This window comes from Lontra canadensis, unplaced genomic scaffold (genome assembly GCF_010015895.1).
Source record: "Lontra canadensis isolate GAN:19392208 unplaced genomic scaffold, GSC_riverotter_1.0 scaffold18, whole genome shotgun sequence".
In the NCBI taxonomy this organism is placed as follows: domain Eukaryota; kingdom Metazoa; phylum Chordata; class Mammalia; order Carnivora; family Mustelidae; genus Lontra; species Lontra canadensis.
In genome coordinates, this window is record NW_022631012.1 from 5,839,880 (window position 1) to 5,864,616 (window position 24,737).

Here is a 24,737-nt window from a genome sequence, read left to right on the forward strand (position 1 = left end):
TTGGTTATTTTTCAGCATATAGTATAGACAGAGAAGGACAGAAGGATTTGCGGCCAAGCAGAGTCCTAGGCTTTTTAAATTTATAAATGCTTACATCCTGAATTGCAAGTGCTCATGTAGCTTACACAAATAAATCTAGAGTGCTCTAAACACATACTGCCCGTACTCTGGCTCACCCTCCAAAAACAAAACAAAACAAAACAAAACAAAAACAACAACAACAACAAAAAACCCCCCAAAACCAAAAAAAAACAGAAAGAAACAAACCAAAAAAACGAAAGACCAGGAAAAATCTCACTCCAGCGCCTTTCTCCAGGCACTCATATGTAGACATTTATCTGCTTATTTTTTGGAACTGCTTTTCCCTCCTCTTTGAGAATTCTCAGGCACTCAGTGAAATAAGCTGTTTGTCTTTGTGTATTATTATTGTATCTCTTAGTTTTCTGCATTCTCATGAGGTCACTCCCCAGACTCGTAGTTTCCTCTTTTAGACCACAGCTGCATCAAGCTGACTGCTACACTCAAGAGCATAGGACACAGAAAAAAACTGATCAGGCACTCCCCATCCACTGAACGTTGAAAATATGTCCTGACTTATCAGACTGCTTTTCAGAGTCCATGGTATGTTTAATTATGCGGACACCTCCTTTGTATCGCTTTTTACGCTTTGAAAATATCAAAATCATGACATGACCTGGGAAGAATTACATTCTGACGAAATGAAAAACACAAAAATTCTTCTACTGAGAAAAAAATGTAATGGAGAAAATAAATCCAAAAATAGAATTGGCTAGAAGCCAGGAACCACAAGAAAAGAAATATTACAGGAAATGGAACTAATCAGTTACTATAGTGAAGATTTTTTTTCCCCCCAGACTTTCTTTGGGAAGGAAAAAAAAAATTGTAAATTAATATATAAACTAAATTTGGACAAAGTTACATATGTAGTCTTGAAGTACACAGAATTCCATAGGAATGTTTGAATTTCCAAAGTTAATCTTCTTGAGATTGCTCTGACAGCCTAGTCAAGCTTTAGGTAGAAAGGCTGAAGTTGTTGAATAGGGTCTATATGATTACACCAGATACCCTTTCCAAGAGTATAATTATCTTGGTTCCTAACTCAAGTCACTCCAAGGGTCAGTTCATTCAGGAATGAACATGCTTAGCTAGAACCTTCCTCATCTCACCAATAGTCACTGCCTACAGATTAGCCTTCCATGAACTAATAGTTGTCCGCACGCAGGCAAATTTTATAATCTGAGAAAGAGTCTCCTTTGGGATGTAATTTCCTCATATTACTTGGTTATTTTGGTATAAAATAAACCAATTGTTTATTAACTGTTTTATGCCTAAGAAATACCAATTCTAAATATGGATATGGAAAATTGGTATCTGTGTTTTTAAAAATAGATTTAGAAATAATTGTCTTTTATTTGCTAGAGATTTTTGGAAAACCGGTATCTTCAAACTTGCCAAATATGGTTCTAAGCTTAAAAAATTAGTTGCCTATTTATTTAAAGTTGTTTTTTAAAAGTTTGACAGTGGGGCGCCTGGGTGGCTCAGTTGGTTAAGCAACTGCCTTAGGCTCAGGTCATGATCCTGGAGTCCTAGATCGAGTCCCTCATTGAGTACCACATTGAGTTCCACATGGAGTCCCACATGGAGTCTCCTTCTCCCTCTGATCCACCCCTTCTCATTCTCTTTCTCTCTCTCTCAAATAAACAAATAAAATCTTATAAAAAAATTCTAAAAAAATAATTGACAACCTTTGGGCATTGCAGGAACATCAGATTCAGGGCTGTGAAGGATGAAAAATAATCTTTATTATATAATGTCCAATATCATATGTGAGTTTAGTGTGTGGTGTCCAGAAATTCAGACCTTGTCCTGACACCTAGGTTGATAACAGTCACAGTATTAAAAAGCTGGAATACATAGACATTAGAAACCATATGGCTTATCTACAGTTAACTTATATATAAGAAAACCCAGGTGCTAAGTCAAAGTTTGCTATTCAAGGTCATACAGCTGCTTAGCAGAAGAGGCAAGAATCAAACCTGGGTTTCCAGATCCCCAGGGACACTGACGGCCACTATCATGGTGTAAGAGAGCTCCAGTCCATAACAGAACAACACAACGGGTAGTGAATTGAAAAAAATCATTGATATGGAACTGTTTTAACACCTTGTTTTAATCCCCAGAAGTTTATGCACATATAAATTAATGAAGGTCTGGAAACATTTATAACCAACATTTCACAACAGTCAGGCAAAAGGATGAAAAAAAAAAGAATGGCTAATGAAAAGGTTTCTGAATCAAAGTATTTTGTGGAATTTTTTTCTTACCTGCTTTCCTTGTATTTCACAGATATAAGACTGAAAGTTGATGAACTTGTACCTCACGCAAGACACTCTCCTGCATACATTACATATGTCACCTCTCTTATTTCCTTTGATTCCTATCATATCAATTTTTAATCTCGATTTTTTGAGACTATTAATATAGCAATTGTTGAATAACTAGTAAGTGTTAGAACCTGCATCTGAATCATTTCTATATGATTCCACTGTCTATATGTGTATCCAATTAATTAAATCCCTTAATTCTTGAAGATTACCCCCTGACCCTGCCTACACTCTTATTCTCTAATAAAATATATATTTCTTTTTAAAAATTTCACTAAAGGGGCACCTAGATGGCTCAGTGGGTTAAGCCTCTGACTTCGGCTCAGATCCTGATCCCAGGATCCTGGGATCGAGCCCCACATCAGGCTTTCTGCATAGCAGGGACCCTGCCTCCCCCCCCACCCCCGCCTGCCTCTCTGCCTACTTGTGATCTCTGTCTGTTAAATAAATAAATAAATAAAATCTTAAAAAAAAATTTTCACTTAAGAAGTTGCTTCTGTTTATGGAAAATATTTCTAAAATTAGAAGTAAGCATTAAAATTTATTCTAAATAGTAATAAATAAGGGAACCAGGACTTTCGAAATGAAAATCCTTATGTATTGAGCATGTAAAATGCCTTCTTGAGGTTGCCATGCCAACCATTCTAGGTACTAAAATAAGCTGTGAAACAACATTTACTCATACCATGTTATGTAGGCCTTTGATACATTCAACTGTTTTAATAAGTCCAACTAAATTTTGCATCTTTAGCAAATGGGAGAAATAACACTGACACAAATCATCAGGGAGGCAAGCAACATAGTTTTGTGTTTTCTAAATGAGAGAAGCCTTGACAAACAGATTTAAAGGGGACTTTTCATTTCCGCTAACTTTCTTTTTATGTATTTCCATAGTTAGTCATCGCTTTTCAAAATAGAGTTTTATAAAGTTACTCTTAAAATATAAACCGCGCTATAAGTGCTTAACACTGAATCTGTAGGAAACAGATCTGGAAATGTAGGGCACTTCCATCCTTGATTCAGACCACCTGGCAAAAAAATAAATCAATGAATAAAAAACCAAATGGAGCTGGACGGGTTTGCGGATTCCTATCCTCTGAGATTTTGTTTTATTCCACCAAGCTCCGTAATGGCTACTATGCTGCAGTTGATTGACTGCTGAGTAGGACATGGGCCTCCAGAGGGGAAGAAGGAGGGACTCCAGAAGGTCAGGAGGAGCAGGAAGGGGCATCTGGCAGGTAGACCCAGCCTCAACATGCAGGAGGCCCAGGAACACAGCAGCCCGAAGGGTTCTAGTAGTTGAGAGGAGCACCCGAGGCACTGGGGATGATAGTAACCAGCAACCCAACAAGGGGCAGTGAGCGTAAGTGTACCTAATAGGTACAAAACCTCTATCGGGCAGGGTGCCAGGTTACAGCAAGAAGGTAATGACAAGGCATATATGGTCTCTGCCTCCAAAGAACTTAAAATCTAGTGAATAAGAAAAATGAAGGTTGACTAAGCAATGCAAATAAAGTGAAGGGCCATGATAGATGAAAGTCGGGGTGTTCTAGAAGGTATAGCTGAGACACCTGGCCCAGTGGAGGGAAGGCTTCCCTGAGACACTGATATGTAAGCACAGAATCTCGACAGAAATATGGAGACTAAAGGGAGTGGAGATAGCAAACATCTACTGGAACCAATTGCAGGTGAATACAAATACCAGAATTTAATTTGTGTCTTACCAGCCTTTGCATAAGCACGTAATATATCATATCCAAAAACCAGATTCAGACATCAATAGATAAACAGGAAACAACAACTATAAAGTCATTAGAGTCATGACTACTCTTATTACATCACCTATAATTGTGGGCTGCACGGAACTGATCTCTCTGATTTATGGGTTTGTGTTTCCTGACCATGAACTGTAATATGTCTGAGGCGAACACTTCTATTTCTGAGGGTATAGCAACAACTTTTACTTTCCCTGAATGAGGAAGATTTAAGATCTGACCAAAGGTGAATAGGCAAAAACAAACGTCCGAGTAAGAGCTTTTAGAAAGACCCTAATCAATGACTCTGCTAATAACAATTTCCTGCATTGGGAGCTCGGGCCACACCCCTCTCATTGGGAGAGACCTACAACTGTAAGTCTCTCTTTTTTTTTTTTTTTTTTAAGATTTTATTTATTTATTTGACAGAGAAACAGTGAGAGAAGGAGGACAAGCAGGGGGTGTGGGAGAGAGAGAAGCAGGCTCCCCACCAAGGAGGGAGCCTGACACGAGGCTTGACCCCAGGACTCTGGGGCTGAAGGCAGACACTTAAAGTCTGAACCAACAAGATGCCCCACAACTGTAAGCCTCTTATACATATTAATAATTTTGAAACTTATTTTATATATTGATTTAAAACCTCAACCAGTGGGGTACATGGGTGACTCAGTTAAGTATTTGACTTTGTTTCAGGTTATGATCTCAAGGTCCTGGGATAAAGCCCCACAATGGGTTCTCTGCTCAGCAGGGAGTCTGCTTCTCCCTCTCCCTCTCTGTGCTCTCCCTCTCACTCTCTCTCTCAAATAAATATAAAAATCTTAAAAAAAAAAACACAAAAAACTCAATCAGTGACTCCAAAACATAAAATACATTCACAGTACTTTCACGTTATTTTGAGAAGTACTTGTCACAAACATTTCTTGAAACATCCTCTAAGACAATATTTTCCTCAATCTAAGATTTAAGATTTGTCAACCTACTTCAGTGACATGATTTACTATCATTCATCTAAATCTGTGAGACTTCTGCCAGCTCACTCTTCTTCCTCTGCCTCTGGAGTTCAAAATGCTATTTTGTGGCAAATGACATCATTTTTGCTCTGGCCATGTTGACAGAGCTCTTGACTTCTGCCTCGTGCATGCATTGCCATGACTTCCTGCTCTGATTAGCTCTTGATGTCTACATTACTCCCTTCTTTTAGATATCTCCTCTCATACCATGCATGATATCTAAATGTTGCAATGAAAGGAACACCACCATTGGCACCAGAGCACTGGTAGACAAGATGCTGAAATGAGCTATCTAGTTCTGAATCTAGTATGAGGAGATGCTCACCACGGATGTTTAGCTACTTCTCTAAAGTAAGCAGACTGGGGTGCCTCGGTGGCTCAAGCAGTTGGTTAAGTGTCAGCCTTTGGCTCAGGATATGATCCCTGGGGGTCCTGGGATGGAGCCCTGCATGGGGCTCCCTGCTTAGTGGGGAGCCTGTTACTCCCTCTTCCCCCGCCCCTCCCACTGCTTACGGCTTGTGCGCGCGCGCTTTCTCACTCTCTCTCACTCTTTCTCTCTCAAATAAGTAAAGTCTTTAAAAATAAAAAAAAAAAAATTTTAAAGTGAGCAAACTCTCCTCATTTGAATTTTATTTATGAAGAAAACATACCTGAACCAAATCTCTAAATATATTATCTGTCAAAAAAATTTTGTGTGATTTATGATTTTACCTACAGGAAGTCTTATAACTGAACTATATTATCAAAGATTTCATCTATCACTTTATTGAAAAAATATCAAGGGTGCTCTGATACTTATGAAACAGTATTTATTCAATTAGCAATTTAGCATATGAAGTTTCTCTAAAATATGCTACAGGATTTTATATACAAAGCTTAAACTTTTGATCTCAAGATCCCAATTTCCTGCTTTATTGGTTCAGATGGAACACGAATGTGCTTCTAATGTTATCTTTGAAGGTCACAGAGTCCCAGGTGACAGAGTTCTAATGTGGTCATGTCTCTTTACTGTTCTTTCTCTGAGAAGTTAGAAAAGAAAGATTTTAATCCTTACAACTGAAGTAGATTAAAAAAGAAGAAGAAGAAGATTAGGGGTGCCTGGGTGACTCAGTTGTTAAGCATCTGCCTTCGGCTCAGGTCATGGTCCCAGGGTCTTGGGATGGAGCCCCGCATCGGGCTCCCTACTTGGTGGGAAGCCTGCTTCTCCCTCTCCCACTCCCCTTGTTTGTGTTCCCTCTCTCGCTGTCTCTCTCTGTCAAATAAATAAATAAAATCTTAAAAAAAAAAATAAGATTAAAGAGTTTACACGAAGCAAGGTGGGAGCACAAAGACAGACATAAAGGTAGGAGGAAAAGGTTATGATCCAATCAGACATCCTTTCTTCCGTAAGAATAAATTGTGTCGTTTCCTAGTTATGACAAAAAAAGGGGTGGGAGGGAAACTTGACAGGTGCTGTCACACACAAAAAAAAGCTTTTAAAAGCCATCAATAGATGCATTCTTAACTTGTTAATAGATGAAGACAAATTATTTAGTAAACTCCATATTGCACGTGGATATACCACACAAATATGCTGGAGTACAGGTATGAACTTCAAAGGCTGCTCGAGTTAACTCCTGAATATGAGAAAGCAAGACTGTACCTGTCGTGTTCCCTTTGATGGGGTTCAGGGTAGGCCACCCCAAAAAGTACCACTCTGGCATATCAATTATTTTGAAATTAAAGTTATTTAAGAAACAGCTGATGTAAGAAGGACAAGTTGATCCTTCCCTGTCCCCATGAAAGCAGGAAGTAAACACCCCGCATGTGAAGGGTGCCCTCCCTCTCTTGGAGGATAGAAGACATCCTTATGGCCATGGATAGGGATTTCAGGGCCAAGAAGCGTATAAAAACAAATCTTGCTACTTCATTAATTTGCTACCCAAGCCTAAACATCTTTGTCTTGTCAACTCTTCATGAATTTATTGCGTCTTTGTCTAAAAGGTATAAAAGTTGCCTGCTTTGATCACTTCTCTGGATCTCCTATCCTTCAGGCCCCTGATGAACGAAATTAAATTTTTCTCCTGTTAATCTCTCTCTTATTACAGGAGTCTCAGCTGAGAACCTAGAAAGATAAAAGGAAATTTAGTTTTCCTCCCCTATACCTACTGCACTTCTTTCCATGTTATGGTACTCACAAAAGGCATCTGTTTCATGCATTAGTAATTTACTCTGTGTCATTCTACACGGACTGGAAATAAGCTTTGTTAGCCTCAAATTATTATTAATAATTATTAATTATTTAGAACTTATCATTTCTAAAATAGAAATGATAAGTTCTAAATCTGACTTTGGAGGCAAGTTGGCAGTATGAAAGATTTTTAAATGAGGATGCCATGCATTATCTTTAATCTCGCTGTGGTAAATAACATTACCTCAATAAGATAGCAATTCAGCATGAACAGAGTTTTGCTCAAAGGTTACCATTTGGTATGGGCCAGGGTAAAAATAATCCAATAATATGTGATGAAATTTAAAACTGAGTCCACTATAGTCTGAAAAGCATAAGTAACAGGGAACAAGGTAAATACTGCTAAAAAACTATCCTTTGGAACTATAACCTCTTGAGAAGGAAATGGCCTTATTCACATGGGAAAATAATTTCCCTTGTTAACAAATGACTCTCAGCAGGCTTATGCTGCCTGGAGAACTTCCCCTTAAATACACACCCTTATGAATAGAAGTTAGCTTTTCGCCCCCGAATTAATAAAACAAAACTGAATAAAATGATATGAAATAATACTTCTGCTGGAAAGATTAAGCCCTTGTGACATTCTTCTCCCTGCACAGACAACTAAAATATGTGTAGGTGAAGGATGCTCCTTCATTATTAGTCATTATTAGTCATTAGCAGAGTTTTCTCCATGTCCTTCTGTAGAATGCTAATATAGTCAAACACAAAAATATGCATTTTCAACTGTTCCAACTAAATTTAAAGAAATAATTTAAGGAAAAAAAACTGTATGGAAAAAGAATACTCTTATTAGAGCATATGGGTTTTAGCTCTGTATATGCACATATTAAGAAGTGAGTAAGTGGAAGGCTGGTCTTAGCATACTATCTCTGGATCTATTTATCATCAGCAGATGCTCACTCTGGGTGCAACCAGAGTGATTACTCCCAGAAAGCTCATAATTGCAGTAATTGGGTCACATGACCTCCAGCTTGCATTGCTTTAAAAAAGCAGAAGGCCAAACATTAGCATTTGAACGAGCACCAGAGGTCTACCAGTTGCGAAAGTTTAAATTAAATGCCGCATAAAGCTTTGAATGTCCAATCTCAAACACACTTAAAGGAGTAGTTTATTTTTATATTGTTCCATTCTGAGCTTTCCCTTACAAAGGCCAAAGCTCAGCAGTAGGGCCCCGCTAATTCACCTGGCAACAGATAACAATGACTATGAGGAAGAAGTGAATTTACTTAATCTTCCCACTTTAAAGCCTATTTTTTTCCTTTGTTTTAGATATACTAGCAGTATATTTGGAGGACCCAAACCATCCATTGACTACTTTTTTAAAGAAATAATGATTGAACTCATTGTAAGGACAAATACAAACGAAAAATAAGGGGCTTAATTCTGCCGGTTGAAAATAAGGCTAGACTTCATCCCTCTCCTTTATCTCTTAGAAATTTCTTTCACTCCCCTTTTCAAATGTCTGTAAATCTTTATAATGGCTAATTAAGCCTCAGGCCTTTCTCACATTCCCGAATGTTTTTTCAAGGGCCTTGGCGCCATCTTTTTTAAAATGCAAACATGGAGGGAGGAAGCTTCTCTTTCTGCCAATTCCTGTAGGAAATGAAGTCTAACTTCTGTGGACTTCTTGCTCCAAACTGTAAAACTAGCGGTGGTAAAGGTTATAAGAAGTTTTCCTCTCCCCTGGAGAAAGCCAATTAGCTAACACAGATGGTTACCCCAATTACCAGGTAAATTTAGTGCTCTTACTGAAGGATTAGTTATCATTTCTCTTAAAAGCATGTAGTAATGGGTTTTATCTGTTTGACTCTAAAAAGGGTGAAATTTCTTTTGGTTTTTGCAATCTCTGGATTTGCCTGTAATATGCATCACAATCTAGTTTAATGCTTATTCAGTAATAGACGTTTTGTTTTGTTTTATTTTTTTTCTCTCCCTACTACCTTTGTGGAGAGGATTTCTATGTTGGGAGAAGTTTGTTTTTAGTTATATTTCCCTAAAAATTTCAATTCCAATTAACCCTTCTCCCTGTTGTGGAGCCCTTTTAGGTAATTTAACACAAATAATTTAAACGGTGAAGTTTCAAATTTCTGAGGTGAAATTTAATAAAGAGATATAGTACTTAATGTTACTACTTCATTTTAATTATAAACAAGTTTGGTAACATTAATATCAAAATAAATCCAGATAGCATGAATGTCAGTTGGAACATGAGTTCCCATACTTCCCACATGTGTTGAGATATTAATATTTATTTATTTTTTCACAAAATCTAACACACAAATGCAACTTTCTTTATGGACGCTCTTGGAACAGACATTCATGTTAATATTTCTGTATATAACCTCTTTGCACACAAAAACAGCATGAAAGTTCCAACGATGGACTGAATTTATGCTCAAAGTTTTGAAAAAAAATAGATACACATAAAAGTAGATCAAGGCTATGCCCAGCCCAGGTCACAAATCTAAACTTAAGTCAGCCTGCACTTTTGGGAAACAATAGTCAAGGAATCCTAGCATCTACCAGTCTCAATCGTCCAACCCTGCTTTAGCTAGCATACCTTACCCTAGATGATAGAACCTGCTTATAAAGAAATCCTAGCCTATCATAACATTTCTGCATTGCCTCATCTAATGCGCTATAAAATTCACTGTTAACCAAACTCCTTCAGGAACATTGTTCTACTGTATTCCCCCAATTCATGGATTTTTTCCCCTTGAACAGAGAATATCAAACTTGGTACTAAATTGTATTATTTCTGTAATTTGACATAGTTCAACAAATATTTGTGGACAGGGAAAAAAAAAAAAAGGTGTGTGTGTTGGGGGGGAGGCTGGGATAGAAGAGAGGGAAGAGGTAAAACTCAGGTCCAAAGTAAACCTGTCCAAAACCTTCAGTTTCAGGGTTCCTAATTTCTCAATCTTTGGTAACTTCTCTGTGCCTTGGCTTCTATAGAACTCTTAAAGAAATGCCTTTCTTTTTCTACATCTCACTCTCTATTTTGCCTATTTAAATCCTATTCACCTTTAAATCCAACTGAAATTCCTTTTTTAAAATGAGATCTCTGTAATCACAGTGAATTATATCTTCTCTAGATCTCTCTAGAAATTTATGTCTGTACTTACTATTTGATTGTATTACCATGTGTTAGTTACTGTTTAGCTTTCCCTTAGCTTAATTTGACTGCAAGCTACCAGAGAACAAAGGAACCATTTTTAATACTTCTAAAGCATCCTCAGAGCCTAGCACTCAACTGAACTGCAAGTGTATTCTCAATATTTGACTTTTTTAAAAAAAGATTATTTATTTGTTTATTTGATAGACAGAGATTACAAGTAGTCAAAGAGGCAGGCAGGGAGAGAGGAGGAAGCAGGCTCCCTGCTAAGCGGAGAATTGATGCTGGGCTCAATCCCAGGACCCTGAGACCATGACCTGAGCTGAAAGCAGAGGCTTTAACCCACTGAGCCACCCAGGTGCCCCAATATTTGACTTATTAATAGCTAATCTGTTCCACTGAACTGTATCATCTCGTGTAGGCTTACTTCATATATGTAAAGACTTTAATACAAATAACAACTCACGATTTAGAAATATGTCTAGACCAGGCAAAAAGAGTTATCATCTGGGCTATTTTACTACCCCCAACTGCCCAGGCCTTTCCTTTTTAAAAATTTCTATGTGGCTATCAGGCATTTACATGTTGCTGGGATTCCCCCCCCCCAACACACACACACACACACACGGACTATTCTCTTCCTTGGATACATTTCTTGCTTCCCCACCTTCATCATCATCCTGCCCTATGAAGTGCTTCCAGGTGGAGCACCTTAGCTGATGACTCCTGCATCCAGGAAAAGGGGACATTGTTTGATTAGCTGTGTAGGACACCGTACATGGCAGAAAAAAATGATGAAATAAATGAGTATCAAGAACAGAATCTGTGTGGTCTTGTGAGATAAATAATGATGTGGTCAAAATATGGATGAGCAAACCATGACATAGAAGTGGAGAAGATACTATGTTTAATCCAAAGTGAAACTAGAAACAGGAAAATCAAAAAATTAACAAATATTTATTCAGTCGCTGCAATGTGAAAAAACAAACAAACAAACAAAAAAACCCCCAGTAATTCCAAGTATGGTGGAGGAGACAGAACGATGTTTGATAAGGGAAATAAAAACTATTTAGGTAACTTCTCTGGGGGAATTTATGTTTATAGTTGACGAAGTTATTTAAGTACTATAAGATATTTTAAGGTACTTTCTATAATTATTAACATGTAACATTTATTTCTTATGTTATGTCATACTTGTATGAAATATAAGAAATGGTGATCACACTATACTTAAACACTTATATGTAATAGCCTAGCCTGAACATAGCAATAGATTTAAGGATGAGACTGAAAAGGTATTACACTCTATAATTAAATCATCTTCAGGCAACAGATACCAAGTTCACTCTTACTTATCATTCTGAAGATTAATATCTTATAAATGAAGCCATCACTAAATGGTATATACTTATTTATTATAAGCAAGTAAATACTTTTGGGTAAAGATTTATTATTATCCCCAAAAAGACTTCTCTATATTTTTAATACAGAAATAATTTTACACAGAAATAATCTTTTATAATGATTGTGTCAAGTTCGTGACGAAGTTTCTCTACGCATAAAATGAAGATGATAGTATGTAAAGTTTTAAATATCTATTTATATTCTAAAAACTAGCTAATGTGCTTGATCTACTTTAGAACTATAAACTTTATGCGACATACAACTCTTACTATAACATAGAAGTGAGGGGAAGAGAGAAAGAGAGAGACATGGATGGGTACAGAAATATAGACATAGAAGTATGTGTATAACTGTTTTGTTTTTATTCAGCTCTTTACTAATTAGATTAAAATCATGGAAAGAAAAGTAAACAAAGTAAAGACTCTGAAACAACATAAGTTCATGGTCACAAGACATTGGATAATATTGGAATGAAACCAAGTCTATAAAAAACTAACATTTTTTTTAAAGATTTTATTTATTTATTTGACAGAGAGAGATCACAAGTAGACAGAAAGGCAGGCAGAGAGAGGGCTCCCTGCTGAGCAGAGAGCCCAATGCGGGGCTCGATCCCAGGACCTGGGCCGAAGGCAGAGGCTTTACCCACTGAGCTACCCAGGCGCTCCAAAAAACTAACATTTTTATATTGCTAAATAACTGTAGAAAATTGGTTCAGGAAAGACAGATAATTCTACCTTTTTTAACAGGAATGGCCCATTAAGTATGACCAAAAGCAAAGCCCTTCTATTGCTCATTAGCAAAACTATCCAACACTAGTATACCTATCTATGTAGCTACCTAACTTATATACATGTTACAATCCTTTTTCTGCAAAGCAACTGATGATTTTCTACTCTTAGATGAATAACTAATGAAAGTAAATAACTACGGAGTTAGAAGCTAAGAAAGAAGAAAGTATACCCCCTTTCAATAATACAAAGTTATTACTTTGCAATAAATAGGTTGTAAAAGAAATAAAGGATTTCTAAATGAATGGTCTGCTTGCATAAGAAGAAAATGTACTTCATATGTTTTTAAACCCTCCAAGCTTTCCTAATAAGATATAGGCCTAAATTAAAGTCATGGTACTCTTTAATGATATACATAATCTGCAAAAACATCAGCTGTGCTATTCTTGGGAACAGCATTCTTTCTTCCCCACGAATTCAGGAAAAGAATAAAAATTAGCGGATTGGTGAATTAAATCCACAGGATTGATTTCAGAAGCAAGGGGTTTAGATGAAAACACAGCCAAGGGAGTGTCTTTTGTAGCCATTTGATACTATAAACATTTAGTTAGGAAAAAAAAAGGCTCAGCTAGATTTTTTTTTTTTTTAAACATGGAAAAAATAGACTTGTTAGCAGTTACTTGATAGGGTTCCAGCAAGTTGTGTTTTGTGTTTGTCTTCTGTGGCATCAACAAGCCTATTTCCTCAGTATGTTAAGACGCTGTCAAAATAAAGGAGCAATTCTGGAAACATTTTCCTAAGGTATTTCACTAGATGGTATGAGGAGATTGAGAAGTGATAACAAGTACGCCTCTGATTAGGTTCTGGGCAGGCTACCCTAAAATATGTCACTTTGGTATATTGATTATTTTAAATGTATGTAACTTAAGGAACAAGTGCAAGAAATTCACTCTGATCCTCCTTTGCCCTCCTGAAAGCAGGAAATAAATCTCCTTTATGAAAGGTACTCTCCTTGTACCAGGAGGTAAAGAGACATCCTTATCACCAGAGAGAGGGAGTTCAGAGCCCAGAAGACTATATAAACAAACCTTGATACTTCCTCACTTAATTTACTACCCCTAAGCTCAAACTTCTTTATCTTGTCAATTTTTCACAAATTTATTGTTTCTTTGTCTAAAAAGCATAAAAGCTGCCTGCTTTGGTAACTTCTTTGAGTCTCATATTTTTATGAGCTCCCGTACAAAACTGAATTTGTTTTTCTCTTGTTAGTCTGTCTTATGTCAATTTAATTATTAGGCTAGCCAAAGAACCTAGAAGAAAAGAAGGTCAAATTTTTCCTCCCCTACTCCTGTCACGCTTTCAGCCAGCCCCCCTTCTCCCATTCCAAATCATGTCACAAACTTAGTGACATGTTTTATGATTTCAACGTTTGTAATGGGGAAGGATTACTTTTTTTATAAAAAGGAAGAAAAAAGTATTTATGATGCTTCAGAGTTTGAAAAGCTGCATTGGAGAGAGCAAATTCTCCCTAGAACCAACTGGTCTTTCCAGTTTGAAATGTGATTCTAGCAGTTTTGTAACTCTCCGTAAAGTGGTAAGCAAATAATTAGGCATTTTACAAACTTTCTGGAATCTCAAAGTCACTGTGTCACATGTCATTCCAATAATTAGAATTCTGCATAAGTCTTCATCCATAACTGTATTTATTCTATTTTTATATTATGCTAATAAGGAAGAATAAAGCAGAATGACAAAATAATGACCTCTTTCATACACTTACTTTTTTAAATTCCTCAAATTAAACCTAATGATTATTACTGTTTCAACTGTCTTTTGGGTGATTTGTTCAAAGTTCTTGCTTTTTTGCTCAAATTGTTCTATCACCAGGGAAGAAAATACAGTGATTAATAATTATTAGAACATATATATACACATACACATATACACAACGTATATATATTTAGCTGTATATTTAGTTTATAGATATGTAAAAAAAATTGTTCATTGTGGCTTCTAATCTTTATAATTAATAAATAAAGCGTTTCCTGGTTGTCCACACCTACAAGGCCTGACTAGGGTATGAGACAAAATGACAAAGACCCCAGTTACTATGACTTAGCAGGAGAGATAAGAAATGTCCAGAACTAATCATAACATAAAGAAGTCTGAGCAAATGCCTTGAGGAATGTGTGAAACAAAGTGAAGCCAAGTGAGAGGGGAAATATAGTTTCTCCCTGAGGTGGTACTGAAGGTTGACGATGTAGCTGCTCAAAGACCAGTTGGTCTTGACTCTGCAAAGCTCAAAGCACAAAGCTTACTCAGAAGACATAAGAGTACCCTCTCTCCCCACTCCAATTATATTATTCACATTTTTCTACACTATTTGTCTTAAGTGAAAGTCTGCTCAATTGTGCAAAATGTTGCTTAGTTTGTTAATAGTATCTTGAACAAAAAATATACTATCATTCAGTAGAGCATAGAGAAATTACTTTCTGGTCAGCTTAAAATATATATAAATGGAAGTTTATATATATATATATATATATATATGTATAAAACTTCTGGTTTCCTTTATTTATATATTTTGTTTTATGACAATAATTTAAAAATATTCATTAGTTTTATTCTCTGTCTTAAGAGAAGCCCCAGAAATCACTACTCATGTAAAACCCAGGGGGAAAAAAAGGCTTTTGACAAAGGTTTTAAAAGTGATTTGGAATTCTCTCTATTTGAGATTCATAACTATGCATTACCTCATTTAATCTTTAAATGATATATAGGTTATTGTGGTTCCCACTTTATAGATAAGATACAACGAAGAATTTAACGGCTAACAGCTGAGCAGTATGGAAACATATAGAAAACATCAGAATTCGAGGCAGACTAGAATTAGGAGGAAGGTCCAGGTCCAGATTAAAACAATGAGATACTGGAAACAGTCTGAATGTCCAAAAAATAGGTAAGACAGTGAAAAAAATTATAGCATATCTACAGGATAAAATATCACATAGTCATTAAAATCACATTTTCAAGTAACCAGTAGACATAGAATATAAAGTTTAATTTCAATTTTGTGAAAACAGAGTAAGACAAAAATTGGAGGGAAATATACCAAAATACTGGTAGCGGTATTAATAATGAAGAGAAAAAAATAAATTGGAAAAATCAATACATACTTTTTTGTGGGTAAAAAGTGTGGTGCAAGATGTTTTTAAACATCAGTATCAAATCTGACTTTCTATTTCTGAACTTCACTCTGATTCCCTTTTGTAATATAATACCTTCAAGAGATTTATTTTTTTTCCCTCATCTAAATTCAGTAATACTGTATTTCATAGAACCTAAGATACAATTCATTGTAAGACATATTTCATTTGACAGGAAGAAAGAAAAATATCTGCCAAATTAACTATAGCATTTTTTTGATTTTACATGGTTTAATGAGAGAAAACATCTCAGAACTTGATAAAATATTTCAAGGACATTTCTTTTTTAAAAATTTTTATTGAGGTATAATTGACATACAGTATTACATTACCTTCAGATATGCAGCGTGATTCAATATTTGTAGAGATTACAAAATGATCACCACTAAAAGTCTAGTTAAATCTGTCACCCTACATAGTTATAAAATTTCTTTTCTTCCAATGAGAACTTGTAAAATCTACTACCTCTGCAACTTTCAAATATGCCATACGGTATTATTAACTACAGTTATTACTATGTTGTATATTTCCTCCTCATGACTTATTTATTTAAGTACTGAAAGTTTGTACCTTTTGCCTCCCCTCACCCATTTCACTCACACCCCCACCCATGCCTCTGCCTTGGTGGACACCAACCTGATCTCTGTATCTACAAACTTTGGTTGTTTCTTTTTTCTTTTTCTTTTCTTTTTTTTAGATTTCATATATAAGTAGATCAGATGATATTTGTCTTTCTCTGAGTTATTTTCACTTAGCAGAATGCCCTCAAGTTTCATCGATATTGTCACAAGTGGCAAGATTTCATTCTTTTCTATGGCTAAATAATATTCTGTTTTGTACACACACACACACACACACACACACACACACACCATATCTTCTTTATCTATTCATCCATCAATGAACACTGACATTGTTTCCATATCTTGGCATTTTAAAATAATGCCTCAATGAACATGAGAGTTCATATATCTTTTTGAGTTAGTGTTTTCATTTTCCTCAGATAAATACCCAAATGTGCAATTGCTGGATTATATGGTAGTTCCATTTTTAACTTCTTGAAGAACTGGTGTTAACTGTTCTGTTTAACTGCTTTCCATAGTGGCTGCACCAATTTACATTCTCACCAACAGTGCACAAGGGTTTCCTTTTCTACACAGCCTTGCCAACACTTTTTATTTATTTATTTATTTATTTATTTACCTTTTAGATACTAGCCATTCTAACAGACATGAGGTGGTATATTACTGCGGTTTTGATTTGTTTTTTTCTGATGATTAGTGATGTTGAACATCTTTTCATGTGTCTATAGGCCATAGGTATGTCTTCCTGAAAAAACTTATTTAGTCTTCTATCCATTTTTTTAAAATATTTTATTTATTTATTTGACAGACAGAGATCACAAGTAGGCAGAGAGGCAGGCAGAGAGAGAGGAAGGGAAACAGGCTCGCTGCTGAGCAGAGAGCCTGATGCGGGGCTCGATCCCAGGACCCTGGGATCATGACCTAAGCCAAAGGCAGAGACTTTAACCCACTGAGCCACCCAGGTGCCCCCTTCTATCCATTTTTTAATCAGATTGTGCTTTTGCTATTGAGTTGTCTGAGTTATTTACATAGTTTGGATTCCTTATCAAATATATTATTTGTAAATATTTTTTGCCATTCAAGTAGGTTGCCTTTTCATTTTGTTGGTTTCCTTTGCTCTACAGAAGTGCAAGGACATGTCTGACATCCCATTTTATATATCCCTCTCTCAAGCTTGCTTTTATCTAGCAACACTAGTTCTTTTGCTCAGCGGACATTAAGAAGCAGCTTTTCTATGAGGGAAATCTTTTTTTTTTTTTTTTTTTTTCCTGAAGCAAAAGAACTTAGCTCTAGTTTAGAAAAGAATGGTAATTTTCATTATATATTTTATTCTATGTTGAGATTCTGGCTGTTTCTCTTGAATTCATACATTTTTTTAAAAGCTTTGCTATATCGAGCTACTTTCTCAAAATATGATTTAGAAAACTATATCAAATTTAATTTATTCTCAGTTGAAAAGGAAAACAATACCAATGATGCTGAACAACACATATACACATGGGAGACTTGAAATAGGAGAGGTTTAAATACATTTCTATTCCCACATACATTTTATGTATTCATACATTTATTTTGGAATATATAAGTCATTCTGACATCACAACCAAACTGAACACACTTAAATTATGTTCATTGTCCTATGAAAGTAACTCTCCACATGGATGTTGGTTAGTAGATCAGATCAAGAAAAGTTTCTGTCTGTTCCTCTTAATAGCTTTTTTTTTTTAATTTAACAAAATCTTTTATTTCTTTTCTTTTTACGTGTTTCTTTTTATTTTTTTCCTTCTGAAAAGTGGCCAAAATGAGATAAGATTTCAAGTTGCCATGTTGACCATACCAACCATAAAATAAAATCCATAAAGGAAGAGGGACAAAATGATTTACTTTTAAGTAAAGCGAAAAAGTAACAGTTCATAGTTAATCTTGTGCATGAAAATATTCCTGATTCAAAGATTTATACTTTGCCAAAAATCTCATCTTATTTGTCATTACTGCTTGGCAGAGAGATAGGCGCTAGTAGGGAAAGAGGAGTAGCAAAAAGTTCAAAGTCTTACAATAAATTCCATGTTTAAATATGTGTAAGTTTACACAGAATGTCCTGAGTAGTGGATATGAAAAAAGCCAGGCAAAATGAAAAAGAGAAAAAAAACAGTAGTGCACACGTGAGCATTGGGGATGGGAGAGCAAGGTCAGAATTTGAAGCCAGAAAATGTACATATTTACCGTGTACCTGTTGTGTGCTAGACACCGCAATTTGGAGGGTAAATTTGGGCTTTGAAGGCTAAACTCCTGATTAATGTAAGCATAAATGAAAAGCCAATATTCTTCTTTATGTTAATTATTAATCAAAGCCCTATACAAAAAATTTAGCAACACCCGGCATTTTGTTCTTACATGAGCAACGAAAGCCCTCATTTCATTCATGAATTAGCTTTTTCTTTTGTTTTAAAATCTGAATACATATTGTAGACAAGAACACAGAGGGGATAAATGAAATCTCAAGCCCACTGATGTGAGTGCCCTCTAATGCTCTATTACTACTCTAAACTCAGTTAAGCTGGTTTTGAGTCTCCCATGAAACCCACTAACAAGAAAGTAGAACAAAAGGGATGACATCTTAGCATTTTCGCCAATTAATTGAAATTTGTAACTGGTAAGCAATGTTTCAGCTCCACCATCTCTAGGAAACATGGCTACCAAATGATGGGCTTCAAGAGTTTCCCTTCAAATTAAGGAAGCTCACCATTCTTCTTCTCCTTCTCCTTCTCCTTCTTCTTCTTCTTTTTTTAAGATTTGTTTATTATTTTAGAGAGGGTGGAGAGAGGTAGAAGGACAGGAGAGAGAGAATCTCAAGCAGACTCCCTGCTGAGCACGGACCCTGACTCAGGGCTTGACCTCAAGAACCCGAGATCAAGACCTGAGCTGAAACCAGAAGCTGGACATCTAATCAACTGCACTACCCAGGGGCCCCAAGAAGCTGACCATTCTTTAAAATGTTAGCCAGCCTTACAAAGAAGTCATTCTTTTGATATGTGTATTTATTAACTGAATATTTTAGAACTGGATCATTTCATTTGATCAAAATTCAGCTAGTAAGACATGTAAAAGAAATTAAACAATAGTTGACAATTAAAGAAATTATGGGAACTAGGAAAGCAAATGCTGCTCAGGAAAACGTGTGTGTTAAGTGCCCCAAGTCTGAAACGTATCCACTTCTCACTAAGTTTCAGCTTTCTATACCACACTCTGCAGGAGTTATTTGACCCAGCTGTCCAAAGGCCCAAGATGCTTCTATTTTATTTCACAGCTATTCATCATCAATATAAACACATCACCAACCTTAATTCCAGCCAGCAGTCCCAAGATACCTTCGATCAGATCAATAAAGTCTGAAAGATAAACAGAAAAACATCTTGTAAATTAAATCAATTGAATGGTTCAATCTTTTATTAAAGAAAAAAAATGTGCTGGTTGACACCACAGACATTTACAACAATGGGAGTTTACCTAGTTATAAAACTTTAAATTATTTTCTACCTCTCATCTAACAAGACCTTTTAAATGCCCAGATTAGGTCCTATTTTTATCTTCAGTTTTTATACAAAACAGAACAATGCTTGTTCTTGTCTTTTAAAACATCAACAGAAAACATTTTTTTAAACAAATTTCTGTACTCAGTGTACTACCATTTCTCCTGAAAGATGTTTAATTGAAAATAGTAACAACTACTGCATTTGGATCATTAATCTGGTCTACCAGGCTGCAGATTTTTAGTCCAGGATCAACAATCTGTTTAAAGGCAACAAAAGTCAAATAAGACAATGCCAGTGACAACCTATCCATCTTCCCACTGCTTTCTTACACCTAAGGCTTGCCACTAAATTATACCAAGAAGCACACTATCCAATGGAAGTACAAACAAGGTCCACCAAGGACAAAAGCAAACCCAAAACTTCTGTGCCAAAAGTTAGCCTGTCTTTCGGACAGTTAGTAAACAAAAAACCTGAAATGACACAGAGCAAAATTCTTGTCTTGCTGCAGGGAGTGTCTATGGCTAAATCTCCAATAAAAATTAAAAAATTTAGTTTTCAAAAGTGAATTTATGAGTTAACTGGCTAGAAGTTAGAATATGTTCCACGTGACACTGTTAAAAATGGTTCATTATTAGACTTCTAGGTTAAATTCAAAAACTCAATTGAGTGTAAATGGTAAGTATTTAATGAAAAGAATAGTCTAAAATAATACTCATATACTCCATCGAGTTAATTAGCTTGCTTATCATAATCATATTCACTCTATATATCTGAGCATCATGTTACCCACCTTAAATACATAGAGTTTTTATTAAAAGAAAATAAAAATAAAATACTAGTAAACCAGTAAATCAAAAAATTGGATTGGAAGTGAAATTCCTGCTTTTTAATATTAAGGGTAGGTGCTTAAAAAAGTAACTTATTATACAAGAATGAAATGATAGGTGGATACATTTGTGAAGATGAAAAAAAAGAATATGGGAACATGTTGATTTTTGAGGTTAATGATTTTAATATGTCTACTTCCACTTAAAGCACGTGACTTTATTTTACTGTGATACAAATATTATTCTTTTTCTATAAAGCCACCAGCTCCTAGACTATGTGCCATGCATGGCACCCCAGGACACCAGTGGAAATTCACAGAACAATAAAATACTTTAAATACAAGAAGAAACATAGCAACATCCATCAGGCACAACACAAACTATTCACTTGAAGTAATCCACGGTTTCGGTACCAGAGTCTAGTATCAGATTATGCTACATTCGTTTCAATGATGTGATAACTTGGCAAAGCTGGATTTTTTATCATGTTTGTAATATAAAAACAATACTGCATGAAAACCAATGTGGAGTAAGAAATGAGGATGACAACATCCAGTCTGACTCCCGGGTTTGAGGGCTGGGTTGTACCCAGGAAGGAAACACACACATACCATTAGTAAGTAATTGTGGGTTTCTGGGTATGAAGGAAAAAGATTTTTCTTCAATTTCATGTATTTATTTTTAAAAGGCCACTAAGTTGTTAGTGCATACATACTTGTTTTACTAATTAAATGGAGCTGCGAAGCATTTCTTTTGGTCTTCAGAGCACCATAAAAAAAATTACCAGGATACTCAGAATGCCATAGACTTGAGAAAATTTGGGACACTCACTTTTAAGTATAGTTTTGTTTTGTTTTGTTTTGTTTTGTTTCATTTTTGCTCCACAAATGTAAAGAAAAAAGAAAGAGGGAGAGGTTAAACAAAGAAAAAAGACTAGTAAAGGAGAGAGGAGGGAAAGGAGAGGAAGAAAAATTTTCCAAAATTAGGAAGAAAAATACGGGAGAGCAGGAACAACGGTTTCACCACACTGAGTGACTGGAAGTGTGGCTGTGTGTGCCGTACATGCATGTGTGCGTGTGTGAGTGTCCTCCTGTGTGTGCAAGAGGAGGCTAAAATAGTACATATGAACACTAGAAATGAAAGACAAAGAACAAGTAGAGGGCATAGTGTATATGTACATTTTAACCATGTTGATTACCAGTCACCCTTCCCTAAGAAAATGTGGTTCCCTAGTTACCTGGAACTCAGCAAAGACTCCCTACACCTGCACAACTGTTTGTGTGTGGCTCAAAGCCTCAATTTACCATTTGGCCACTGAGCTACTTCTTGCTAACGCCTCTTTAACAGACTAGATCAATATCCTGGTATCTTTTATAATCTTTTAAATAGGTTGGATTTTATCTTTTCTATATGCATTTTCAAATATATACATACTTTCATAGTAAAAGCAAAATGATACAGAGCATTTGAAAAGTCAGGCTTTGTGATATAGAAACTAGGCTGCTTTATGCACTTGCTCCATATGTGGAGAGAATTTCTGACTTGCTGCCAACCACTGTTCTCCCCCTGCCTCCCAAAAATTCTAGTTTATTTTCTTTTCAATATAACATGAGCCAAATACAAACTTTATTTAAAATATCAATGTTAAAAATAAATAAATAAATAAAAATTTAAAAAAATATATCAATGCTATCTTAGCTATGTGAAACTTGTAGTTGAACCCATACACTTAGCAAGGGGTTGAGCACACAGAAGAATATAAATATTTATCAAATGAATAAAGATGCTTAGTGTTGTGCTTTTCTGATGCTTTGCCAAATTTAAAGGAATGGCTGAAAAATCCTCCTTTTGGCAGAAATTTAAAAAAAAAAAAATCCTATCCTTGTCCCACCTGACTTGCACCAAAAATATTTCATGGAAACAAAGTTCTGAGGAACAAGAGGTGATCCTTTTTGACCTGGTGGACTTATACTTGCTTGGGCTCTTAGGAATTTTTTTTTTTTTTTTGGTTTGCTTACATTTCTTATCTTAAGGGGAATGTGTCCATTTGCAGCAGGAGCAGCTGCTTTGTAAATAACTCTCTCCTTCCCCCCCCCCCATTCAACCCAGTTATTGAGCAAATAGGTACAGAATAGTGAAGATTTATGTTGCCCTAAGGCTCAGTCTTCACTGTGAACATCTGCCATTTCAAACACACAGGTCAAGACTCTTTGTGTAGTATTCCGCTAAACAATGCCCTAAGCATAACTCAAATGAAATTCTGTTCAATAGGATTCAACATCTGCTTCCAGACAGTTTAACTTATCAGCATATAAAAGCATCACTTCTCCATCTTTTTGCTCCATAACAAAAAGGTAGGGGAAACGTCAGAAAATAATCTCTGAGAGTTAACTGCTAAAGCTTCCCCCACTTTTCCAATAAGAAATGGTCTCATGCTTCCATATTATAAATCATATTGTGATAATGAGATCAGATTATAAACTGTATGTCAAGTTAAAGTATGCTTGTTTCCACCTCACGTGAAATAAAAGTTGAAAATAGCATATTTTAGCTATTAGAATATCAACGTCATTGTCAATTGAAAAAACACCTTTCACCCTTACTGCGCTTTTCCCTTCTTAAAGTTACCCATGAACCTCAATTTACAGAAACTGTTGCTGTTTGAGCAATAGAAAAGTTACTGCTTGAGTTTCAATTTACAGATACAAATGTAGGAAATGTTGCAGTTGCGAGGCCAATTAAAAATCAATTCTATTAAAAAATAACTGAAATGCTTTTTAATTGTTTATAATCTTTATTTTTTTTAAATATAGAGCAGTTCTGTGGGTTCTCTCTCTCTCTCTCTTTTTAGTAGCCTTGTTTAGTATTTCAGGGATCCAAAGTTCTTTGCCATCAAAGAGCTTAGTTAGAATGTGTTGGGATGGGGTGGTTATGAAAAGCCGAAAGACAAAGGCTATGATACAAAGCAGAATATGCCTGCTGTCACGGAGAAATACCAGCAAAGAGCTAGAGGACATCAAAGAAGGGGAAAAAATAAACACTAAGAAATCCTATTATGTAGATAAAGACTCACAGAAGATATGGGTTTGACTTGAGCCTTGAAGATGGTAAAAGATTTTGGTAAGTGGAGATGGAATGGGGAGGATACCAACACAGACAATGGACTTGGTGGAAACAAAGTGATGGAAGAAGCTAACCCCAGGGGCTGTCTGTACAAACACCTGCAGTCCTACCTGACTGGAATATAACACACAAGAAAAACGCTAATTGGGTGAAAGGCTAGGTTGGGTTTGTATTAGGGTAATAACCTTGAATGATAAGCTGAGGAGGCTACATAATTAAATATATTTAATTTTGTATGCTAAAGTGAACTACTGAAGGTTTTAAATTCAAGAATGGCATAATTAGGTAATGGGATCTGGCAACACCATGCAGATTGGATCAAAGATGAGAAGAGATTAAAGAAGAATCAACCGTTTAGGTGTCTCCTACAGAAGTCCAAGTGAATGCTAATGAAGACTCAACTCAGGTAGACAGTGTCGATGTGGAGGGGGAAGGATACTCAGCTTCTGCATAGTCAAGCATCTTAGCTTGGGCTGCCTAACGAGATGCCATTGATGGGGTGACTTAATAGAATGCATCTTCTCAAGTTCTGGGGGCTGGAAGTCTGAGATCAGGGTGCTGGCTTGGTCTGATTCTGGTAAGAGCCCTCCTCCTGGCCTGTATGTATGTGTATGTATATATATACATATATATATATATATAGCCACCTTCTCACTGTGCCCTTATATGGCCACTGTCAAATGAGGGCCCCACTTTGATGACTTTATTTAACACTATCTACCTCCTAATAGCCGTATGTCTTAAATACAACCACTCTGGGGTTAGGGCTTCAATATATGAGTTTTGAGGGGATGCAATTCAGTTCATAGTGTTGT